Source organism: Daktulosphaira vitifoliae, unplaced genomic scaffold (assembly GCF_025091365.1).
Source record: "Daktulosphaira vitifoliae isolate Bord-2020 unplaced genomic scaffold, ASM2509136v1 Scaffold_1, whole genome shotgun sequence".
NCBI classification, from domain to species: Eukaryota; Metazoa; Arthropoda; class Insecta; order Hemiptera; family Phylloxeridae; genus Daktulosphaira; species Daktulosphaira vitifoliae.
Window position 1 is genome coordinate 48269087 of NW_026099572.1, and position 9344 is coordinate 48278430.

General features: G+C 28.0%; 1 protein-coding gene across 1 annotated transcript in view; it reads right to left on the reverse strand.

The window, feature by feature from the left end:
- LOC126900264 (uncharacterized) overlaps positions 1–4019 on the reverse strand; it is a 22363-nt gene extending 18344 nt beyond the window's left edge. The window contains exon 1 of the mRNA XM_050675867.1: positions 3477–4019. The gene's annotated coding sequence lies outside the window, so the exon portion shown is untranslated. The remainder of the gene's footprint in view (positions 1–3476) is intronic.
- Positions 4020–9344: the final 5325 nt, after the last annotated feature.

A 9344-nucleotide genomic window follows, 5' to 3' on the forward strand; every position in this document is an offset into this window, starting at 1 on the left:
GACGTTAACTTGACGAATAGTCGGTTGGACAGCAACGTGTGGGGACGGCAGCATGTTTTGACTGATTCGCTCCAACATGTTCGAAATCTGTCACAGGTCCGAGGAGTTGTCTAAAACCCCCACATCGGGTTCGCGGACCGNCCCCACATCGGGTTCGCGGACTGGATTTTCGCTATCTAGTGGCGTACGGGGCGGTAAAATTTCGGTAGCTGGATTCCTCCCTTCGCTACGTTTGTTTTCCTCTAGCATAACTAGCATGTTGGGTTTCGTCGCATAACATGGTAGCTGTCTAAAAGCGCATTCGCGACGCAATTCAGCGCAATTCATTTGTGCTAATGATTTCCCCGACATATTGACCGTGAATATTATGTTTATTTACAAAAATAAATAATCAAATGAACGTTACTAGAATAGAGGAGATAAACAATATCTCCGCGTACGGTCAAATTTGCTACTGCTGTAGAAAACATGTGTTAATATTATTGCTATTGTTGTAATAATGACCGCGATAAGATGGTCCGGGGCTGCCGTATATGATATGGCAGCGAGTGAACAATAATAATAACGGTTACCTGGGAATCGGCCACTTTGACAAGGTCAGACGAAAATATACTATTTTTATCTACCAAAAGACTGTAACTATCGGCCGGAATTTCACTTTTTGTCGTTATCAATAAGGTCTTTATAAAGCCGGATTCCCACGACTGGTGTACTTGCCAAATATTTGTCACTTGTGTATACTTGTCAAGCCATTGGAACACCATACTTGTACAATTATTGGTCACTTGTCAGTGTCCCGCAGATTGTCGGTAAATGTAACACAAGTCAAAAGGATTAATGGCTTCACAAGTTTACACTTGTAGTTCACTAGTGCACACTTGTGCACTTGTCAAATACTTATCCAATATTTGATTTTAAGGTGGCTATCGGTAACACAATTTTTTCTTCCCCACCCACTTATATTTGTGCAGTACAGCGGTGGTTTATGTTGGCCTAATTAGTTGATTTAATTTAATAGATAAGTAAAACTATTTTATAGTATAATTGTAAATATAATTTAATAGTTAAGGTTGATTACATAATGTATTAATTATACAACTTATTAATTTATGAATATTTAATATAAAATAAATATTATTGGATAGTTTAATATTTTACTAAAATGTTTATATTCGTAAAATTCTGTTTCATTTTTGCAAGTAAAAAATTATATACGGTGCGTAGCTGGAATACTATTAGTTTAACTCTGTCGTATTTTTTTTCTTTAATTTTTAGGGAAACTAACCTCCTCAAATTTGCTTTAATTGCTATTGTTGTTGGATGCCGAAAACAAGATTAATACAATTTATTACTGAAAAATATTTTATAGTAATAGCATTTTCTATTTTATAAAGTTATATTAGAACTATGTGTGTGAAAATAGTTTTATTTTAAACTTCGATGGCTATAATTAAATAAAAATGAATTTATCGGCAAATTTTTTGTTTTTGCAACCCACACTGCTCATAGAAATTAAGTAAACTGATAACTCTTGACGTTTATATCAGTAAGTATCACCTGTGAGTAATCATAATAAGAATGCAAGCGAAAAATGAATATAGGTAGTAAATAAATAAAAGGCTTTACTAGAAATGCCAAATTACTAAAAAAAGTAGATAAGTGTATTAATGATATAAATTTAATGCATTTCGCTATCAAAACTCTATTTTGAAATGGTGGCTGTTCAATTGTTTGGTGAAGTTAAGTAAAACCTTCATCTAATTTTACGGTAACATATTTTAACATTTTTTTTTCAATTAATTGTTTGTACTTTAAGTACTCTCCACACATAATTATGTATGAAGCATAAATAGCCATTTTATCAATATCACTAGCCATTTTAATTAACTTTAGTTTAATTAGATAAATAAAAACTAAAAATTATAGATAAAAGTTAAAGAACTATTTTAACTAAAAAAACCCAGCACAGGGGGGTCGCGACACAGTGATGACGTGACATAGATGGATTAAGTATAATTATATCTGACAGTGATTAAAATCACTATCAAAAATAAACGCTTCGATGCAAATCTTTAGATTGATTTAATTTTAAAAAAATTGGTGTTTTATTCCAAAAGCTACTTGATCTGCTGGTTCCTTATTAATATCTCGATTAAGATAAAGTATGTCGAATGAAAAAGGGTTTATTACAAAATATTATTTCTCATAAAAAAATTGTGTGGATCCATAAACTTTTCAATAAGTTATAGCATTATAAAGTTAAATATAATATAAATAATAAAATCGAAAATTTTCACACAAAAATAGCATTCGGTAGCCGTTTTCACCATGAAGACAAGTCCAGAGGTCAAATTTTTTTTTTTCAAATTAAAGTATATTACATTAGCTTTAATTTAAGATATATATAAAAGTGTCAGACCTTCCGGAACATTTTCAAAAGTTAAGTTGAAAAAGTTAATTTTTTGTGAAAAAGTTGTCATTTTAAATCCCCCCCTGTGGGCAGGTTAAGTGTCAGATTTACAAAAAAAATATACCAAATGATAGGTAATGACATCATGCATCTATAAACAAAAAATTATATTGATATGTTTATTTTTAAAAAAGTTACGGCAGTTTTTAGTAAAAAAAATTGAAAAAATTTCGAAAATTAGCGATTTTTAAATTTGTAATTTTTTTGGAGGTTTCCCCCATTTACGGGGAACGAGGGAAATTTTTTCAATTTTGAAGGGTAATGTCTTCGACTAGATACGATTTGTGATCTTTTGACGTATCGTTGAAAGAAATCCGTTCGGTGAGAGCTGAGAAAAAGTGGTAACAGACACAAAAAAAAAAAAAAAAAATAAACACATCTTAGTAAAACCAATACCTTCTCAGCTTCGCATCGAAGATAAAAAAATAATTTAAAAGTATAAAATCTAGCAATACTAAAAAATGTATTTTAAATCACTCACTGAAACGTCCAAACACTGCAGTGCAAAAAAAGCAAATGATACACGACTTAATATTTTTCAGGTCCCACCCCCAATACAATTATTTGGCATTTGATCCAGTTGTAGGAATAGTATACTTGGCTTTTATTTATTATTTGTACAAGTATACCAGTCATGGGAACGCTCCACTTGTTTATAATTGGATGATTTGTCAAGTATACAATTATTGGTGTGCTTGGCAGTCGTGGAAATCCGGATTAACAAACTGTAACCAACAGTTTTAAACGACAATACTTACGCCGGATTCTATTAGATAAACTGCTCTAACTTAATTTTTATAAAAGAAAATTTTCCCAGAGACCAGGATAAATCTAATCCCACTAACACGTAACTGTGAATAACCCAGGTAAAAATTCACTGCTGTCACCAGTGAAATCCGTTCAAACAACTATATGAACTATCAAATTTGTGAGGGAGACTTCATCGTTTCAAGTTTAAACTAAAATCTAATATAATTAGAAACTTAATCGGCTCAAAGCCTCTTACCTTAACTTCACTCGGCCGGTTTATATTCCTCTTCGGGGAGCCAGTTAACGCGTATCCAATAATGCGATCGCACAGGTTATCTCGTTAATATGTGTTAATAACTTATAGTTTTACAACGATAACAGTAAGAATAGCGTAAAGGAAAAACGATCGTAGCAATACGAACAGTTCGGTATGTAAATATATATATTTACTCAGTCGACTTCCCTAGCCGTAACGGATATATTTCTTACACAACCCAAAATGTATATATGTAGATATAGTATACTACACAGCTTACTCTAGGTATCGGTCTCGAGGTATCGTCTCAGAACACAAGAAAGACAAACTCAAAACGACAAAACAACGGGTAACCAGGTACAGGTACGTCGGAAACAGAACAGAACGCAATATCCGTAATCCATACTCGGCGGCGGCCTTATCTCAGTGTCAAGGGCGGGGAGACAACCGATTGTCATATTAATAGCTGGACGGCTGATATCGCGAGAGACACTGGTGAGCGCCAGCCTAGAGCGACGGGCGGTGCCGTGTCAAACATCAACTCTTATTTCTTTAATTATATCCTGATTAGTAGTTCTTTGATTTTAAAACATAATATATGAGTAAATACTAATTATAGTCTTTAAATTTAGTATGAATTTGATATTCAATAATTTAATATTGTAATTTAAACGGAAAAATTATAAAAATAATAAAGAAGTTATATTTTGCTTTACTTTTACGTGTATACAAATGTAAAGGGCTTGATACAATAATTTTCAATAAAAACTGTTTGTTACTATAAAAAAATGCACTGAACTACAAGGAACTTTCATCGGAAGCAAAAATATACTTTTCTAAATCAACTTTTCGCGTTGTTTTCAAATCTGCAATTAGACTTTTTCTATCACTTCTAATTTTTTATATTATTACTAATTACATATAAAATAATAATTAAAAGAAAAAAAAATTTGTTTCCAAATTATTACTGATTTGATTTTTAATATGTTAAAAATAATCATATTTGCATATATATATATATTTGTATAGTTGCAGTCACCGACTAGCAACCATCACTCTGAAGATGGACTCTGAAATAAGTCCGAAACGTCAGAAACCAACTGAAAACATGGATATATCCTCAAGCACTTCAAGAAAAAATAATCAGTCCAAATTTTCATTTTTAACCTATTTTTTTGATTCCTTAAAGTTGATGAAAAATTTTATTATAAAGATTTATGAAAGTTTATAGTAAAAAAAATTGAATATATTACCATAACTTTTAGTTCAATTACAAGTTTAAAATTGATATCTAGGCCAGTCAACAAGGGAAAAATTGCGGAAAAAATTCCTAACTAAATTTTGTTTTTTTAAAAGTTGAATTAAAATATGTATAATGACATACTAATAGNAAATTTTGTTTTATTAATAGTTGAATTAAAATATGTATAATGACATACTAATAGTCTTCATTGATTGAAATTGAGCTTTTTTTTACAGCCTCGCAAAAATTAAAAAATATGAGCTTTTTTAATTTTCTCAAAAAATATTTAACTTACAAAAAAAAGTTTCGTACAAAAGTTGTTTAAAAGAAAATTATAAATAAAAAAATTATCTTATATTTTTTCATTTAAAGAAATATTTTTCGAGTTATATTACATTTAATATGAGTACTAAAATTTATATTCAATTTTTTTCATTTTACGGTTACTTTTTATCATGTTACACAATGTTATAAATGCATATGTGTGTATGTGTGAGTTTATTTAATTATTGTATCATAAAAGTTTAGTGTATATTAATATACAACCAATAGAGTAGGTAATTGATTTGACGTTATATTGTTTATACCCAACTAAACGCTAAATTCTACATTCCCAAACAGCAATCATATTATGTCAATTGCCATCGGAATTTTCTTTTTCTTTGCCTTAATCCCAACTATTTGGGATCGGCCACCCTTATCCTAAGCTTCCACTTGACACGATCTCCCACATCTTCTACGCTCACATTAGCTGTCCTCAAATCGCATTCAATAGCATCCCTCCATCTCTTTTTTGGTCTTCCTCAATCTCTCCTTCCTTCAATATTCATTTTTATAACTGTTCTTACAGCTTCCGATTCCTCTCTCCCTATATCATGACCAAACCATCTAAGTCTATTTTCTCTCATCTTATCCACGATTGACGCAATACCTATACTCCCTCTTATATGCTCGTCCCTTATTCTATCTTTTCTAGTCACTCCACTCATCCAACTAAGCATTTTCATCTCTGCTACACTAATTCTCTGCTCTACTTTTTTATCAACCGCCCAACATTATGAACCATACATCATAGCTGGCCTCACTATAGTATTATACAATTTACTTTTTAGCCTCATTAAATGTTTTTCAAATAATCTAACTATTAAAACTAAAATTACAAAGATGACAAAAATAAATAAATTATTTTTGTCATTTTATATTTCCTCTCGGAAGGAACGATTTCTAAAAGTGACTACTAATCAATTTATGAAAGAATCGTGTGTATAAAATATAACTAATCAACGTGTGTATGTTAAATGTTTATTTAAATTATTTGTTTGAAAAAAATCATGTCCTTCTTAGAATATAATGTATAAATATCCGATGTTATGGTAGTGACCAGTATATTACAATTGTAAGTGACATTATAAAAACAACGATTAAAATAACTTTAAAAATAAACTACAATATAATTTAAAATAATTTTAGTATTGATTTGAAATAAATTATGATGATTGAAAAAATTAATTGAATATTGTTTTAACTCTATTAAAAAAATTATTTTCACAATTCTAGTAATATTACATTTATTTCTTCGTTATTTTCATTATGATTAGTGAATATTTTGAAAGTTTCAGTAAATTTTAAATATGATAAAATAATTTTTGTATTAACATTTTTGAATGTTTTATTGAATAACTTAGTAAAAAAAAATATTTTTATTAAATGATTAATCATTGCTTTAGAATCTGAGATTGTGTCCAAATATTCAATAAAATTAAAATCATCTTCATTTAACTTATATTCTGTGATATACATTTCAGTATTAACATTAATACTCAATTGTTAGCCTGGATCACTAATTAAATCATTTGAAATTAATTCAAAAGAGTTAGATTTAATTTTTTGTATTATATATTCGATGTTTAAAATTAAATCATTATGGTAATCTTAAGCTTCTTAACCGTCAAATAACATAATGGTATTTTCAATTAAACATTGCAATTTTTTTAGGCCATATATTGCATCTACTTTTTGTTTATTTTCTAACAATAAAGAAATATACATCAATTATTTTCTCATTAAATGCATTAAAACAGTTTTAAAAACGTTTAAGAATTTTTGTTGGTAAATTCCAATACGTTTTATCCATAAATCAAACCAAAAATAATTAATAGCCGTTGTATATTCTTTATATATGTTATTGTAAATAGTCTCAAAAATATCTTCACTCAATTCACCAAAATCCATTATAATAGTTCTCCATAAATCTTTGTCTTCAATTATATCACACATGTAAATATTTCTGAGTGAGAACGAGTTTTCTTGTTCTTCTACATTTTCTAAATCAATTTTGTTGATTTCTTGTCTTTCATGCATGGTATTTATTAGATTTGTGAGGAGTATATAATATTCTCCATTAAAATAACCAACTTCATAATTATAATTGTTTCGACATATTTTTTTACTTACAAGATATAAATTTTCCAAAACTTGTTCGATAGCTTTTTTAATATTGTGTTTATATCGATATACATCATAACTAAACAATTGAACATAGTAAGCATACAATTGCATCATCCAAAAAATGGTTAGTTTATCATCAATATAATAATTTATCATTGGAACTAAAATATGTTTTGTAATCGATTCATTTATAATCATTGTATTTATATCATAAGTTTTTCCTGGTGGATCATGAATGAGGCGAAAAAACAGTTTAGTATATTCTATAAAATTAAACATATTACTACAAAAAAGGTCTAAAAATATTATATCCGTTTTTTTCGTTAACACAAAATTATCAATTTAAAATATTTTTGAAACATCAAATAAAAATTGTATTTCAAATATCGTATGGTAGTTTTTCAATAAAAAGTATTGGTAATACTCAAATATCTTCCTCGTCTTAATCCCAATTTCTTAGAGTTGGCCTCCTACCTGCTATTATGTTATCAATCCCTCGAGTTTAAAATAGTTTAAACGCATCTGAGTGTGAAATAATTATTTTATCGTATTATTTTGAAGCTTTTTGAATTAATGAAAATAGAATTATTGTCAAATATTAATTCAATATGGGAGCATTTCGATAATAAAGTGGAAAAGATCAAAATTATATCGATCCCAAGTTTAACTTGTGCTTTGATTATATGACAATATTTAGAACTGATAACTTTGGATCGAAAAAACTTTTTAATTTTATAAACAGCATAGACACACATTTCTAGATTTGTATAACATACAACTAAAAGATTTATGTATTCCAGNATTTTTTTTAATTTTATAAACAGCACAGACAAACATTTTTAGATTTGTATAATATAAAACTGAAATATATATGTATTCCAGCTACATCAATTCCGTCAGTGTGTTTTCGAAAACAATACGTAGCTGAACATTTAAGGGTTATGGTTAAGTTAATAAAATAAACATTAACTTTATGACAATATAATACCCAAATAAAAAATATGTAATAAATTGTTAATTTTTTATAATTCTTTAAGTATTTATTGAACAATAAGTTTTAATACTATTAAAAAATAATATTAAAGGTAGTCTACTAAAACAAATTTTGTTCATTCATATTAAATTTCAAAAATTGATTATAACTATTATAAATTTATCCTTTAAACACAGTATGTTATGACAAAAACAGTATATGAAAATTGCATAAATCATAAATACACGTAAACAAAATTAATATTAGTATATTTATAATTTTATTTATTTAATCGAAAATGAATCATGTTCAGAAAATAAAACAATAACTGAAGTATATGAAAAAACAATTACGTAGATAAATTTTAATTATATATATAGAAAAAGCTAGTAAAGCAAAATTTTTTATGATGAAAGGGGATTTTTTTTCAATTTTTAAGAATAACATCTTTTACTAGATACTAGGTGTGGTCATTAGACGTATAGTTAAAAAAAACTGGTCAAGTGAGAGCTGAGAAAATGAATGACAAAAAAAAACACATTAAAATAATTTTAATATAAATAAGAAATTTCTTCTCACGAGGGGAGACTACAAAGATAAGGTACTTGATGTGCATTGAAATTATTAAATCTGAATGTGTTGAAAATATTTTTCTAATACAAAATGAATTAAGAAAAAAATTCATTACCATTTGGGGTTCGAACTTTGTACTTTAAGCGTTAAATATGTACAAGTGTTACCGTACGTCACATTTCTGCGGTGGATAAAAATAGAAATTTAAGCTAGTTCAAATTTAATTGTTATTTTTTTTTGAAAAAACAAGAAAATTTAAATAAGTTTAACTTTTTATGCTATGTCAATTAGATTTATATAATCTAAACGTGTGGATGATAAAGACGGACTTCTACTTATAGAATTAGATAATATCAATGATGTATTAATAATATCAAAAAAAAAACCCAGCACGGGGGGGACGCGGCACAGTGGTGACGTGGCATAGTTGGATCAAGTATTATGATATCTGACAGTGATTAAAATCACTATCATAAGAAACGCTTCGATGCAAATCTGTAGATAGTGTTTCATTTAGAGAAATTGGTGGATTATTCCAAAAGCAACATCAACTCTTATTTCTTTAATTATATTCTGATTAGTAGTACTTTGATTTTAAAATATAATATATGAATAAATACTAATTATAGTT